Genomic DNA, 17,428 nt, shown 5'->3' on the forward strand with positions numbered 1-17,428 from the left:
CTGAAATAGCTGAAAACTTAGGATTATATGCACAAAGTACCTTTCAAGAATAATGGCAAAATGAAAACATTTTCATATAAAGAAGAATGTGGAATTTGCCACCACTTTAGTGACTTTGCCTCACTGAAGGCAATCTTAATTGATGTACATTATGCAGAAGGAAAGCAATTGCAGATGGAAAAAGCTGAGATGCTATGAGGAATTGAGGATTTTATAAAGAGGTCACCATGTGGGTGAATGTAAATATAGATGAACAATGAAGCATAAACAAAATTTTAGTATCTTATGGGCTAAAATATTTAGAAATGAAAGACGACAACAGCATATAAGTTAAGAAAGGGGGTAAAAAGAATCAAGAGGATTCTAAGGTGCTTATATTACCTGGAAGGAGAGTAAAGATAATGACTGTGTTGAGGCTGATACATTAACAATGTATGCTGTCATTTCTAAAATAAGCACAAAAGGAATAGAAGCAGGGTATTCAACATCCCAGCCAGTTGAGGAAGACTCATTGGAAACATAAGACTACAGAAGGAGTGAAGATAAAAGAATGGAAAACTATATACTGTCAAATAATAAGCAGTGTATCAAATAAAGTAGAGATTGTGATTAAAAACATTATTAGGGATAAAAAATTATGTTCACAAGGAAAATATGTTTGAAATGTATATGTACCTAACAACCAAATAATATATAGAGAAGAAAATGACAGAACCATAAAGAGGAAGAGAAATATCCATGATCATAGTTATTTTAAATGAGGACTACCTAAGACAATTTAAAGGAGAACTAAGTCAGAGAACTTGCTGTATGGATATCATGTCTTATTATAAAGCTATCGTAACAGCAATGGCATGGTATTGATTCAAGGATAAACAAAGAGTCCAACAGAACAAAGTAGAAAGCCCAAAAACACTACTTTGCATTTACAGACTCTGGATATATTACGAAGGAGATGCTACAGATAAAGGGTAAACTTTACAATAAATGGTACTGGGACTCATGGGTATGACATGAAAAATATGTAATTTGACTATCACTTTACACAATGCATAAAAATCAGTTGCAGTGGATGTCCTGAGACTGGGTCATTTACAAAGGGAAGAGGTTTCATTGACTCATGGTTCTGGAAACATGATGCTGGCATTGGCTCAGCTTCTGCGGTGGCCTCAGGAAACTTACAATCATGGCAGAAGGTGAAGGAGGAGCAGGCATGTCACAGAGCCCGAGTAGGAGCAAGAGAGAGAGAATGGCGGGAGGTGCTACACACTTTTAAACAACCAGATCTCATGAGAACTCACTCACTGTCGGGAGAACAGCACCAAGGGGATGGTGATCATTCATTCATGAAAGATCCACCTCCGTGATCCAATCACCTCCCACGAGGCTCCACCTCCAACACTGGGGATTACAATTAGATGTGAGATTTGGGCAGGGACACAGATCCAAACCATATCAATGGGCTTTTAAAACTTAAATTTGAAAGCAAAAAAATGGAAGATTTTGAATGGTAATATAAGAGAATATCTTCATGGTCTTTGCATAGGGAAGGGCTTAAATAAAATTCCAAAAACATTAACTTAAAAAAAGGTTGATGGCCAGGTGTGGTGGCTTACGCCTGTAATCCCAGCACTTTGGGAAGAAGAGGCAGGCAGATCACTTGAAGTCAGCAGTTTGAGTCCAGCCTGGTCAGCATGGTGAAACCCTGTCTCCACTAAAAATACAAAAATTAGCCAGGCGTGGTGCCACATGCCTATAATTCCAGCTACTTGGGAGGCTGAGGCATGAGAATCACTTGAACCTGGGAGGTAGAGGTTGCAGTGAGCCGAGATTGCACTACTGCACTCCAGCCTGGGCGACAGAGTGAGACTCTGTCTCAAAATAAATAAATAAAAATAACAAATAAATAAAAGTTGAGAAAATTTATTACATTAAAATTGAAAATTTAAAAAATAAAAACCACTATGAAAATAATGGAATAAGGAGTTACAGCCCTGGAAAAGAAATTTGTGAGCTTCGTGAGGACAGGGGCTGTGTCCATTTTATTCATCATTGTATCTCAGCATGTTCCATAGTGCCTAAAATCAAAGCTCCAGCACCCAAGATACTTTAAGTACTTACAACCATTCCCAGACGATGGATACTCACCTACAGAGAAGACTCCACATCATAAACCGCAAACATTATTCTATCACTTTCTTCTGTTGCTGTTCATTCCTTAGAGAAAAAAGAAGAGATATATAGAAGTGGTGACTTAACCAGACAATTGTTTAAAAATACGCATTTAGTGTAGAAACTATGTGTTCAGGATTGTGCTTGTTGCTGAGAAGAATATGTAGAAATATAAAACAAGAGTCTCTTCCCAAAGGAGTTTACAGCCTACTTGGGAGATTATGACAAATATGAAAAAATACTTGACAAATCTGGACCATTTAAATAATGCTATTTATGCTGTAGCCATACACAGGACAGAGATAACACTTCCAGATGTGGTAATTGGGAAATATATCTTGCAGGAGGAAAGATTTGATCTATGTATTGAAGGAGGGTAAATTTATGGGCAGGAAGAGAGCATGGAAGCAGGCATCCCATGGGAGGGATGCTTTGTAGGAAATAAAAATTTAAGGCGCTTTGGGGAAAGGGCAATCTCATCAGAGTGGAAGGAGACAGATTAGAAGTATATCTTTATGAATAAATATGAATGAGTAGCTGGAAATTTTCTGAGAAAGAGTTGTAGTGATGTGAACATAAAAGCCTAACTAGTTATGATAAATGTATCCGTGAGTAAAGTAATTAAGCCAGTTTGGGGTTGGCAGAGGAATTGTAGCAGGCATCTGTGGATTTTGCTACCCAGCAGCATTCACTTTTCTCCTGGTTGTGGGGCGCCTTCCTGTTGTTATTACCTGGAACTAATGGTTAAGATGATGGTTCAAAGATTAAGCCACCATGGAAGAGAGCATAGCGGACAAAGGGAGAGAAACTGCATCCAGGTGACCCCATTTGTACTAAACCTGGTTACCTGGTTTTTCTTTAGTACATATGTCAGTTTGAATTGGTTTTGTCATTTGAAATGAAGAATGAAAACTGACAGAAGAATAGATAGAGAGATCAGGAGAGCAGAGTAGAGAATTCAGAAACAGACTGATATACACGTGAGAATTTCCCCTCACTGGACATTCTTCAGTCTTTGCCCTGAATCTCTTCCCAACTTCTTGTAGTATCCCAGGTCTCAGGCCCTAGACTTCTTATCCATTCTCAGATGAATGAATTCAGTCTTGTGGTATGAAGTATCTATTTGCACATGACTCCTAAGTTTATATTTCCAGTTTTTGTTATTCTCCTGAGATTCAGACCCATCTATTCACTTGTCCACCAAGATTCTCCACTTGAGTGTATAAACGAATCTGAAGTGTAATATGTCCGATACCAAACTCCTGACTCCCAACCCCCCCACTCTAAATCCGCTCCTTTCCTAAGAGTCTCAGGTGCGTAAAATGGCGCCATTGTCCACCCAGCTTCCCAGGCCAAAAACCTAGGAGTTATCCTTGAGTCTTTTCTTTCCTGTAACTCTCACATTTAGGCCATCAGCAAGTCCTGTTGATTCTACCTTCAAAATATAGCCTGGATCTGACCACTTCTTATCTCCATATGGGAGGTAAGTAGATATGTAGGTTCCCAACATAGTCCAAACCAGCACCATCCCTTGCTTGGATTATTGTAATAGCTTCTAAGTGGCTTCTCAACTTCCTTTTTTCCCTCTTATGGTCTATTCTACACACATTAATTAGAACAGTCTTTTCAAATACAAGTCTGATCATGTTACTTGCTTGTTCAAAGCCAGTGTTTTCCCATGACATTTTTAATATCCCATATCATTACCATGGTCTCCAGGACCCTGCAAAATCTGACCCCTGCCTAGATTTCTAAATCATCTCTGCTTCTTTCTCACTCGCTCTGCTACAGTCACACTGGCTTCCTCACTCTTTCTACAACATGCCAAATACATGTCTACCTTAGGGCCTTTACATGTCTTCCTTTGGATCTTTTGATGGCTCATTCCCTCACCATTCAGGTTCTCCTCAAAGTGGCTTTTCCTTTCCACCTCCCCAGACCCTAACCTTTCTTGGTTCTTTAGAACACTTATTACTATTTTGTTTATTGTCTGTTCTTCTCATTAAATGAAAGCTCCATGAAGCAGGAATGTTGTCCTCTTTAAAAGTATATTCATTCCCAACGTTGGAATAATGCCTGGTTTATAGTTTGAGCCAATACATATTTTTGAATTACTTATTAAATGAAATTTTTATATGATAGAGGTAGCACAGCATATCATTTTGTAAGAGATTTATTATCCAGTGACTGGTTTTGAGAAAACTAGTTAGATATTTTAGGAGAAGATATATCCTTAATAAGAGGATGTCATGAATGACAATTTAGATGAAATAAATTCCAAAAAACTTGATATACCAAAGCTAACACAAGTAGAAACAGAAAACCTGAATAGAGCTATATCTAGTTAAGAGTGTAATTCATTATTAAGGACCTTTGCATCAAACAGCAGACAAACAGATTTTCTGGGACACATGGTTTTTCCAGTAAAGTCTTCCAAACACTTAAAAGAAATAATAATGTCAATCGTACATACTCTTTCAGAGAATAGAAAAAAAAGTAACATTTCCCAGCTCATTCTCAAGAAAAAACATTATATCGAAACCTGACACAGACATTACAAGAAAAGAAAATTAAAGACCAAACTCTCCTGGACATAGATACAGAAATACTAAGCAAAATATAATCAAAATGAATTTAGTGATACATAAAAAAGATAATCCATTATAACCGAGTGGGATAAACTTTAGGAATTCAAGAGTAGTTTAACATTTAAAAATAAATCAAGATAATACTTTGTAGTAACAGAATAAAGGGGTAAAAATATACAATCATCTCAGTAGATGTAGAAAAAGGATTTGATAAAATTCAGTGTTGATTCATGATTTTTAAAAAGCCTAAGCAAAGGAAATTTGTTAATCTGATAATGAGTGCCTAAAAATATCTTAAACGTCATACTTGATGGTGAAATGTTGAAAGTCTTCTCCTTGAGATATCTGCTAGCATCACTTTAATTTAACATTACATTAGAGATCCTAGCCATTGTAGCAAGGCAAGAGAAAGAAGTAAAAAGTATATGGTTTGGAAAGTATGAAATAAAACTGTCATTATCAATAGGCAACATGACTGTATATATAGAAAATCCAAAAGAATCTATAGATAAACTATTAAAATTAATAAGTAAATTTAAGCAGGGGTGCTGGATACCAGGTCGATATATCAAAAACAATTGTATTTACATATACTAGCAATAAAAAATAGAAAATGAAATTTAAAAAACAATACCATTTACAATAGCCTCAGAAAACACCAGATTCATAGGAATAAATATGATAGAGATATAAGATCTCTACACTGAAAACAAGAAGATATGCTGAGAGAAATTGAAGAAAACTTAAGGAAATGGAAAGATATACCATGTTCATAGAATGGATGACTCAATATTGTGAAGATGTCAATTTTCCTTAAATTAATTTTTATATTGTACAAGCCATTCAAAATTCTAACAGGCTTTTAAAATGGATATCAACAAACTGAATATAAAGTTTGCATGGAAAAGAAAAGGGCCAAGTTAAGCCGAGACAATTATTAAGAATATGAAGGAGGCTGAGATAACTTATGGCACCAAATATTTAGAATTGTTATAAAGCTATAGTAATTAAGTCAATGTGGCATCTGTGCTAAAATAGACAAATGGCCCTGTTGGGGAGGAAATATAATTTTTCCTCAACCTCTATGAGTTCTTAGTTGAGACAGATTCCTGTAACAAAAGACAAGATTAACAAGATAAAAACAAACAAGCTTATTAACATGTGTAGCACACATCATGAGGGAGAAACTTTAATGAAAAGTATCTCAAAGCGATGGCTTAGAACTCTGGCTTATATAGCATCTTCAACAAACAGCAATACGTTTGTAGACAAATGAATGGACAAATGAAAGTGTTTTAGGCTTCCAATGGTGGGAAACGATGGGAAGGTAAATATATGGGAGGAAACTAATGGAATGAGGTTTATTTTCAGGTTCCTCTGATGCTGTCTCTGGGCTGATAAAGAGTCTAGAGTTGTCTCTAGTCAAGGAGAGTTTATATCCTGCCTGTAGACAGAAAGTAGGGTAGGGTGAGCTTTTTCTCTGTTTACTGCTTCTTAATTGCCTTTAGCTAAAAAGTAATTTTTATGTCAGAGGAATATTTTGGGGTGACATATTCCTGTTTCCTTAAGCCCAATGGAACAGATTAGAGAATTTAGAAAGAGATCTTTATATGATCACTTGTTTTATGACAGAGTTGACACTAAAATACAGTAGAGAAAGGATGTCTTTTCAGTAAATAGTGCTGACTCAATTTAGTATCCATATGGAAAAAAATGAATCTTCCTCAAGCCATTCACAAATATCAATTCTAGCTGCATTGTAGATCTATATATATTAGGTAAGACAATAAGGCTCTTAAAAGAAAACATAAGCGGATATCTGTATACCCTTAGAATAACCAAACATTTCTTAAACATTACACAAAAGGACTAACTATAAAGGAAAATATTGATAAACTAGATTAGACTAAAATCAAGAAATTCTGATCATCAAAAGGTACTGTTAAGATAATGAAAGAGCAAGCCCAGAGTAGGAGAAGATACTATAAATAACTACAAATCAATATGAGAAAGGCAAATAACCCAGTAGAAAAATGGACAAAAAGCTTGAACAAACACTTTGTACACAGAGGATATTCAAATGACCTACAAATATATTAAAAGTTATATCAATTGCATTCATTGTCAGAGAAATGCAAATTAAAACTACAAAAAGATATGTCTACATATTCTTCAGAATGGCTAAATTTAAAGTGTCAGACAATACCAAATGTTGACAAGAACATGGAACAACTAGACTCTCATATATTATTGGTGGGAATGTAAACTCATACAACTATCATGGAAGACCGTCATGGAAGACTATCATGGAAGACCTATGTAAGAAGGTATGTAGCATTCATAATATTCATAATAGCCTCAACCTGGAAGCAACCCAGATATCCAAAGACAGTAGAATGGATAAATAAATCATAGTATATGGAATATATACAGAAATGAGAATATGTAATCTATAATCACATGCAAAAGCATGGGCGTATGTCACAAACATAATGCTGAGAAAAAGAAGCCAAACACTCAAAACAGGCAGCACTAATCTCTGGTAATAGGAATCAGGATAGTGATTACCTGGTTGTGGTAATGACTGGAAGTGGGAATTAAGGGGACTTTTAGGGTGTGAGTCATATTTGATTTCTTGGTCTGGGTGTATGGTATGGGATGGGGTTATTTTGTGAAAATTCATCAAGCTGTACAATGATGTCTTGTGCCCTTTTCTGTATGTATCTTATATTTCATTAAAATTTTTATTTAAAAAAACCTGGATCCTTACTTCAAGTCTTAAACCAAAATGAGTTACAGCTAGATTACATAGTTAAATAGAAAATGAAAGGTCCACAATTAAATGTGGATGAACTTTTCTTTATAATCTCAGAAACATGAATTGGAAAAAATTTCTTTGAAAAGAAAATTAAAATGGTAATAAATAAATATCAACATGAGGAAAATATTTATAAAATAATAATGTATTTTGTGGCCAGTCAGATCATCACACAGTAAAAGATACAAAATACTCAGTGTTGCTAAGCTTTGGTGAAAGGGGACTCTCATGTTCGATTGTTAGAATAATTTATTTCTACAGCATTTTTTGGAGGACTTTAAAATTTAAAGTGTGCATACTATTTGACCTAACAATACATTTCTAGGAATTTTATCCTAGGAAATATTTGCATACATAAATATATCAGGATAGTACTTAAAGCATTTTTATAATATCAAAACTGGAAATACTTTAAATGTCTATGAATAGAGTACCAGTTATATAAGGTACACTCTGTTTAATAAGGCATACTATGTCTGGTAGAAAGAATGAGGTTGATCTGTATTAGTGGATGAAGTCATATGACCAGGAGACACTGATTGCTAAATGAAAAGAGTAAGTTGATGAACATTTGTATAGTGTGATCTCATTTAAAGAAATATATATTTCATTGGAAAATTCTGGGAAAATATACACCAAACTATTTACATAAAATGATCACATATAGTTAAAAATATTCATGTGCATATACCAAAATGTCAACGCTGGCTCTCTCGGGGGATTACTGAGGCATTTAAATTTATCTTTGTATTTCCTTGCATTCCAAATTGCCTACAATGGGTGTATGTTGATTTAATAACCAGAAGATGCTAACTAGGATTATTAAATTTTGTGTGTGTTTTACCAGTTTCATGATAAAGATCAAACTCCTAAAGAAAGTGTTTCTTTCACGTCCTTACTGCCTGTCTGTCCACCTTTATCTGGCACTGATCTTCCACATGCACTCTCCATTTCATTTGTGTACAGAACACAGATACTTTCTTATTGGAAATAATTTAAACAATGAGGAGCACATAGAGAAAAAAATGTGGAAACTCGATCTTTTTCTGTACTTTTGCTCACATATTATGTGTATATACAAATAGAGTCTTTTTAAAAGCATAAATGGGATGCTTGCCTCCTCCGTCTTAACCACTTTCCATTACTTGCTGTCCCTTGAACCATTCACGCTATTTCAGCCCCACATAACTAGCCAAAGGCCCCTTTTACCCTTTCTTCCTGTCCCTATGCAACCAGCAATTACAGTGTCTAATTATTTGATGTTTTCCCTAAAGACTTTTGATGCAAGAGGTTCAAAAGGGACAAAGCCTGAAAGGAAAGCAGACATAGCCATTGCCGTGTAGGCAGCTGAAGGATGATGGAGAATGTGGCAGGATAATGTTTCCAGTTATTCACTGAGATTTTTGTCCCTCTGGTTTCTCTTAGTGAAGGCACATCCCCTGCCTAGGCAGCTAGGGTGCTCTGTGCTCATTGCCTCAGGGGACAAGTGACATAGCGAATTTCAGAAATCGATGCTTAGCTTTTGATTTGCTACAGTCTGGTTCTTGTGGGGCACCAAAGGACTCAATGCAAAAAGATTTAGAAAGATGCCCCGTGAGTAAGAAAAGCCTTCTTTAGTACCTTTAAAGCCCCTTCCTGATGGGTGATGTTGCCCTTAGTGAGGAGAGAGGAGGAGAGCTGGAGGGTAGGAGGAAAGACAGATGTCCGTGGTTCCTTAGGAGGCAGGTCTTGCTCTGTGTCTACACTGAATTCTGAAGGGCAGTGACCATGCAAACCCCTCACAGGTCTGGCAAGCCAGAGAGCAGAGGAAACCCATACCCCTGTATTTAGGCAAGGCTCAGAGGCTTTGGCACTCACTGAGTAAGGCCCTGGAATGTAGACTTAATTCCAGGGAGATGGGGTTGGAGGAGAGACCTTGAATTGCCTGGAATTAATCTCTAACAGAGGATTGCATTATAAATTAAGATGATTAGAGAACAGGTAAGTTGCATTCCGTACATATGTGAGTTTGAAAACTGAGAATTGTCCTCATAACAAATAGAGGAATTCTGATTTTATTTCTTTGCTTTGGTGGTGGTGCTGGTTGGGTTTTGATGTTGGCCATGAGCCCCGGGGATTTCCTTAAGCATGATCCTGGGAAGCTGTCTCACTTTCTCCCTGGCTTTGCCTCTCCACAGGGCTGCTGACCACCAGCAGCACGGACCTCTGGAGGCCGAAACAGGCCTGACAGTCACAGATGTGTTTGCCATCTCATCTTTATGTGAGTGGAGTAAGGGAAGATGAAAGCCACAGAATGAGACCTTTCTGGACACAACTGTACAGGAGCCCAGCCTGGAATGCACTCAGAGTTGATGCTGAATAATCTAAGAGATGCAAATAAAAACCAGCAAGGAACCCTTCTTTAACTTATTAAATTTGAGGGAAGATTCTTGTCATTGACTTGCATTCATTCAAGGGTTGGTTAAGTAATTTTCAGACCTAAATTTATCATTGATCGTAGCATTTAGAGTGAATTTTGGAAATCACTCAGTAACTTCAGCTTCATCAGTGCCTAGAAAGTTCACCTAAGCAGATGTCACAACACAATAAGCCAATGGAAACGAGAGGACAGATCGGCATCACTGGACCTACAATAGAGCAGGTTATTTCTTTGTGGCCATTCTAGGTACTCTGTGAAGCTCAGAATGTGGATATTGTTGGCCCAGCTTTATTTGTGCTCTGTTGTCCCACCATCGTTTCAGATTTGCTGATCTTTGCCACAAGTCCGAATCAACTCATCCATTTTCTCACCTTTCTCTGCCTTTTCCCCACCTCCTCCTTGTGCTTTGTACCCCCTGCTTCCTTGCTCTGTGCTGGGGCTGCGTGACTTTCTCCTTTCCTCTGAACTCTCACCCTGCTTGTCCTTGGTCCCTTCTTTCTCTATGATATGAATATCCTTGCTTAAATGCAGCTGAATTGTTCATTTTGTGGCATGCCATTTCCTTTCCACCTGGCAGACTCTCCACCAGCTGGGAAGGGACATGTATCTGCTCTTCAGGAAATGCTGTCCTTTGGGTGGAAAAGGACTTGCTTCCTGGCAGTGCCAAAATGAAGATCTTTCTCTGCTGAAAACAAAACAAAACCCCTTTATCTGTGGAACTTCCTGCTTCCTCCACCGAAAGCTGTGCTTCTCCAACATGGGGCGTTATGCCAGGGGCACATGAAATCATAGGACAGACTGAGTGCATCTTACTGATGCTACTTGAAACTTTGGGGGGAAATAGTTTTGACTTTTTCTTCCTCGTAAAAGCTATTGCCGTACATGGATATGTAAAAATTTCTTGTTTCTGGTAAGCTGCTTTGGGTTATGTCTTCAAAATTCCTGGGGTATCTTTCTGCTTCTCTGCTGTTGGAAAGGACTAAAATGGAGACTTCAGAGCAGCACATAAAGTATTCCTTGTAAGTGGAAGACTGCTATGGGTTTGACCCAGCACATTTGGCAACTTGGGCTGATTTGATGAAGTTGGACAAAATTTTGAAATATTAATAGAGATGTCTTCCTTCTCCACCCCTTAAAATTTCCCTATGTCCTCCCTCCCCTTATTCTGTTATTAATTCATTACTGGAAGCATTTGCACTGTTACAGTAGGAATGTAAAGACAAACAGGTAGGGCTCCTATTGAGATTTTAAATATCTGTATTTTCAAATTCATAGCAGAGACAAAGCACGACTTTTCATTTGGAAGAGTTTGGCTTTGAACATCAAAAGCAAATCTTTGAAGAAATTGAGGTGTTATGGGTTGAATTGTGTCTCCCCAAAAATTAGACATTGAACCCTTAACTTCTAGTATCTCAGAATGTGACCGTATTAAGGAGAGAAGGTCTATTACAGTGGTAATCAAATTAAAATGAGGTCATTAGTGTGGGCTCTAATCCAATATGACCGATATGCTTACAAAAAGTAAAAATTTGGACACAGCCATGCATACAGGGAAGATAGTGTGAAGAGACATAGGGAGATGACGGCCACCTACAAGCCAAGGAGAGAGGCCTAAAACACATCCTTCCTTCAGCCCTCGAGAGGAACAAATATGGCCCACACCTTGATCTTGAACTTTAGCCTCCAGAACTGTAGACAATAAATTTTTGTTGTTTAAGCCACTCAGTTTATGGCAGCCCTATCAAACTAATACACAAGGCATAAAGTTTTGCCATAAACAACAGATTGGAAATGTGTTTCATCACATCTAACGTCTTGGTCTGTTCAGGTTGCTATAACAAAGTAGCATGGACTGGGTAGGTTAAACAACAGACATTTATTTCTCACAGTTTGGAAGCTGGAAGTCCAAGATCAGATGCCAGCATGGTTGGGTTCTGGTGAGGGCCCTCTTCCCAGCTTGTAGACAGCTGTCTTTTACAGTATGGCAAAGAGAGGGAGAACTCTGGTCTCTTCCTCTTCTCTTTATTTTTGTTTTTATCTAGAGGGAGTCTCGCTCTGTCTCCCAGGCTGGAGTGCAGTGGCATGATCTTGGCTCACTGCAACCTCCGCCTCCTGGGTTCAAGCAGTTCTCCTGCCTCAGCTTCCCAAGTAGCTGAGATTACAGGTGCCCACCACCACGCCTGGCTAATTTTTGTATTTTAGCAGAAATGAGGTTTCACCACGTTGGTGAGGCTGGTCTCGAAGTCCTGACCTCAAATGATCCGCCTGCATAGGCCCCCACCAAGTGCTCTTCCTCTTGTTATAAGGGCTCCAGTCCCATCATGGGGACCACACCCTCATGACTCACTTAAACCTACTTACTTCTTAAAGGCCACTGCTCCTAATAGCATCACATTGGAGGTTAGGGCTTCAACATATGAATTTGGTGGGTACACAGACACTCCATTCATAACATATAAGAGGTCACCAATTGTAAGGTACCTCCCAATTTTAAAAGACATCTATGTCTAAAGAAATGTACTACATCTTAGAATCAATAAAACATGGCAGTGTAGATGAAGAATAAAAGTACCCTCTTCTGTAAACTAGCTAAATATGGCCTAAGTCAGGGACAGGGATGAACCAGAGGAAATGTTCCAGGGTTTATATTCCAGTGGGTTCATGGAGAGATACCTAGTTTCCTGTCTTTTTTGCAGTGGGCTGAGCCTTGGAGGTGGGGTGAGAGGAGCAGGGACATCCCTATGTCACTTTCCATTCTTGCTGTTTCCCAGGATGAGGCCCTGTAGAGAAGTTCCCTGTGTCTGCAAGGTACAGCACCAGCAAAAGTACAAAAGGGCAGCGTAGCTTGTCTTCATTAGAGACTAGAGAGTAGCACAGGACAGTGTCCAAAACTCCTGGTCTATAGATAATTTATTTGGAAATAGCAAAGAGGCGGATGGAGGGAGAGATTGAGAATAAGGGAGTCAGAGAACCCAAAGGAGCTTGTAGTTGAGATTGGAAGGTTGTGGGTGATCCCTCTGCCTTGATGCTTGGAGGCCAACATGAGGACCATGGAAGCAGTGGATGATTTGATAGGGATAGAGGCCAATGGGCAATGACCAGGTGGAAAGAAGGCAGTGGATGGAGGCCAGGGCAGGCACCATGTCCCCAAATGCCTGAGAAACCTTAGCTAGAACCCTAACAAGAAGGGTGATAGTGGTATGATATCTTGAATTGATCAAGTTAAGCTTGAAATGATTAATTTTACCCAGAAGTAACTGAGTTTACCTGGAAATAACCTAGATTTAACTTCTAACTTTGCAGGGAATAGGTGGCCAATACAGAAACTCATTCTTGTTATGAAGAGAAAGTGTATTTGACTTTATACACGTGAGTCTAGATTTTAAAATATTTCACTCAGTGTATCAATTTTCACTTCTAATCCCCTGCTCTCCACATTATGTTGGCTTTCCAGATACTCTGAAACTCTACATTGTCAAAAGAATTGAAATAAAGTTGACTTGTGTTAATAGAAATGTACACAGGATTCTTTTTCAAGATGACAGACTGAATACTTTCATTTGCCTCCCCTGCCTTCTTGGAATCCTCTGAAATGGTGGCTAAAGGCATCTAGAAAAAAAATAAATTTGTGACAACTCTGAAAACAGGAGGCAGTACTCTGGGTAGAAAAGATATTTCATCAAGACAAGCTGGATGGGCTTGGGCTTGCAGTTTGTTATTTCAATGGGAAACTATGTACTAGAACTAAATGAAGAATTGTGTCAGAGGTGGGAGACCTTGTTCAGACAGGATCCAAGCTAGGAACTGGCACATATGGAGGACAAGAGTGAGCTTTGGACAGTGATCTTGGCTGAGCCTTGGAGGTGGGGTGAGATGAATTAAAGAGCAGAGACATCCCTCCTCTGGGTGGTTAACTAGAAAGATGTCCTTGGGACATTTTGGTTAAGTAACTCTTTCCTTTCTAAGATGTGTATAGAGCAAATTGAATTCTAAGAATGGTTTTCTGAGCTTATGAATGATTTGCAAGGGACAGCCAAAGGTATAAAGTTGGGGCAAGAAAGCACTGCAAAGTAATATCTGATGTAGACCCAGCAGATAAAAAGGAAATCCTGAGGGTAGAGCCAGAGGGTAGAAAGGAAAGTTGTCTCCAGCTAGGAGGGAAATACTTTTAAGTGCCCTACTTTCCTTTGAAGGTGGTGGAGTTCCAAATGTACTTGCTTGCTCCCTACCTGCATGTACCAAAGAGAAGAATCTCTGCACACAAAGGCTAGAGTCAGCCCTCACATTCAGAGCAAACAGGCCTGCCTAACTACAAAGGAAATACACATGAGCTACCTATACTAATCTACAGTCCTTCAACAACAAATGTAAAGGATCTCCTAAGGACCACTAGACATCTGAGGGAAATCAACAACATAGGAGACAAAGACCAAGATAAACAAACAAGAAGTCACTTGAGAGGATATGGAGAGATTAAAAACAATTCAGAGATTTTTGCATAGATAAAACAATGACTCACTGCTATGAAAAACATGTTATTATGGCTGGGCACAGTGGCTCACGCCTGTAATCCTAGCATTTTGGGAGACTAACGTAGGAGGACTACTTGAGGCCAGGAGTTTGAGACCAGCCTGGGCAATATAGTGAGATCCTGTCTGTCCCAAAAGAAAAAAAAATTAGCCAGGCATGGTGGTATGTGCCTGTAATCTCAGCTACTCAGGAGGCTGAGGCAGTGAGCTACGATGGCACCATTGTATTCCAGCCTGGGCAACAGATAAGACCCTGTTTTCTTTTTTTTTGTTGTTTGTTTGTTTGCTTTTTAAAAAAGGACATGATATATTCCAAATAAGTAAATGAGATAAAATTGAGAAAATCTTTCAGAAACTAGAAAAGATGGCAAATTTAAGAGATATGTAAAAAGACAATATAATAGTTTGAGAAGGTCCAATATTTGCATAATACAAAAGAAATGAAGAAATAATGGAATAATTTTTCTCTGAGCTAAAGGAAGAATCAAATTCTTCAATCAAAAGGAGCCCACTAAGTGCCAAGCAGGATAAATGAGAACAGATCCAGATCAACACACATTATGATGAATTTCGATACTCTGGGAATGAAGTTATATATTGGCTAAGTAGCTATTTTCTTTCTAAGATGTGTATAGAGCAATTTGAATTCTAAGAATGGTTTTCCGAACTTATGAATGATTTGCTAAGGGACATCCAAAAGTGTGAAGCTGGGGCAAAGAAGCAATGCAGAATAATATCTGATGTAGACCCAGCAGACAAAAAGGAAATCCTGGGGGTAGAGCCAGAGGGTAAAAAGGGAAGTCATCTCCCACTAGGAAGGAAATATATTTAAATGCCTTACTTCCTTTGAAGGTGGTGGAGTTCCAGATGTACCTGCCTGCTCCCTACCTGGGTGTACCAAAGAGAAGAATAAAAGCTTTCAGCAACAGAAGAAACTACATTATTCACAAGGAAATAGGAAGTAGATTCACATATTACTTCAGTAATCAATGCAGTAGATACCAGTAGACAATGGCATAATGCTTTCAAAGTTTTAAGGGAAAGTAAACTAATAATTCTATACCCAGCTGTATTAATTAGGATTCTTTTGGCTGCAAGGAACAGAAAGCTGTCCCAGTGGCTTAAATAAGAAGGGACTATATTATTTCACATTTTCTGAAATTCAGAAATAGGGCATCACCAGCATTAGTAAATTTATCAGCTTAATAATGACAAATAATAATCAGGATTCCTGATTCTTCTGTTATTTTGCAGAGTCTCCTTAGCTTGTTGGCTTTGTGCTCAGGCTAGCTCCTCTATGGTGACAAGATATCCATGGTAGTTCTGGGAACCACAGTCAGAAATAACAGTCTCCAGAGGAAGATGGGAATGCCTTTTATTCAGAACTCCTGGAAAACTTATTTACCGAATTTTAACATGTCTATTCCTAAACCAATCACTGTAAGGGTAATAGGTAGACCATCCGCCTGTGGACACACGGACAAGGAGAATACCTGTACAGAGGAAGATTCTATTACGAAAAGTATCGGGGTGGGAGTAGATGAATGTTGTGACATCCAGTAGTGGCTGCTATACCAGCCATGTGACCAATTAAGTGTGTGAGTGAAATAAACATTTTCAGACATGTAAGAACTCAGGAAGTTCACTTCCTATATAGCCTTTCCAAAAAAAAAAAAAAAAAAAACAAACTATTAAAGGGTATCTCCAGCCAAACAACAAATGATCAAGAAATGGTTAAAATGTTGGACCCAAGAAACCATGATAACCCAGTAGTGCAATGAAAAGAAATCCCAGGATAACAATTGTGGAGCTGATTTAGAAAGCAACTGCCAACAATCAGAAGAAGCCACAGTGTCTTCAAAGAGAAAGTGATTCCATTACAGAAACTGTATAGCTAAGAACTAACAAGGGTTTTATCATATGATGCTGCATATGCCTTTCCTTTTCTTTTTTTCTTCTTGGGAACTGTGGGAAAAATACAAAGTCATAATCCACATACAAAGGAAACAAAAATGAGTCTTGGTTCTCAGCAGTTGATGGAGAGAAGGAACAGAGAGTCCACTTGATCTTCACACTTGAAACATTATTCTTCAAGTGGCACAGATTTCGTGTCACAGGATCACATTTTGTTCTTTTGGGTTCAGTCACACTTCTTGGTTCTGTACGTTCCATCGTATTTTCAATACTGTTTACTAGTTTTTATGTTTTAGAGTCAATTTAAAAACAAAGCATGGAAAATACAATAACAGAATATGACGTAAATTTATCAATCACATTTGGAGGCTAGGAGATGAAGTGGAAAGAATATAGGTGAGTCTTCGTGGGAGTTCGTGTTTTTAAAAGGGATACAGCAAGAAATAAAGATGTAAGTGCATTCGAGTTAGGAAAGAATCCATCAGAAGAACTAAAGGGAGAAACAGATATGTTACCTCTAGGGCATGGACTGTCATGGGGGTGGAGTCAGAGTAATACTTCTCTACTCTTCCATACTTGTTTTTTTAAGCAAATGAATGTATTACTTTTGTGATAACCATTTTAGTACAAATATTGGTATATCGTGGAGTGGAACACTCAATAGTAGGCATTGGCACTGACGAAGCTGAGAAGCCCCAGTGGAAATGCTGTGTATTTCTGATGAGCAGTGTGCCCTTGCCCCTGTGTCAGTGAATTCTCCCATCACCCAGACGTCTCTGCTCTCATCACAAGCCTCCCTATCACTCACGTGTTGCTATCACAGTAGAACTCAGCTCTGTCAGAAAACTGGCCCCTAAGTGAGGGTGAAGTTTCAGAGATGGCAAAAGGCCAGTATTAGTTACCCTTGGAAGTCCTTAAATAGCCCACCAAATACTCCTCATGCAGTGCTAGAGACTGTGCTGCCTTCAGTACACTTGGTAAAGCTGGT

The 17,428-nt window shown here is 38.4% G+C and overlaps 1 protein-coding gene across 3 annotated transcripts in view; it reads left to right on the top strand.

Annotated features, from left to right (window-relative positions):
* The window catches only part of HIVEP3 (HIVEP zinc finger 3), a 537,183-nt gene that overhangs the window by 11,040 nt on the left and 508,715 nt on the right, over positions 1 to 17,428 (top strand). The window contains exons 2-3 of one of the 3 annotated variants that reach the window (XR_013403392.1): positions 9,756 to 10,907; positions 15,781 to 16,152. The exons of 1 other annotated variant lie outside the window; for it this stretch is intronic. The gene's annotated coding sequence lies outside the window, so the exon portion shown is untranslated. Of the gene's footprint in view, positions 1 to 9,755; positions 13,513 to 15,780; positions 16,153 to 17,428 lie in introns of those variants that run through there. One more of the 3 variants, XR_003723288.2, reaches the window with a different exon arrangement.

The sequence above is a fragment of the Macaca mulatta genome, chromosome 1 (assembly GCF_049350105.2).
Source record: "Macaca mulatta isolate MMU2019108-1 chromosome 1, T2T-MMU8v2.0, whole genome shotgun sequence".
NCBI lineage: Eukaryota > Metazoa > Chordata > Mammalia > Primates > Cercopithecidae > Macaca > Macaca mulatta.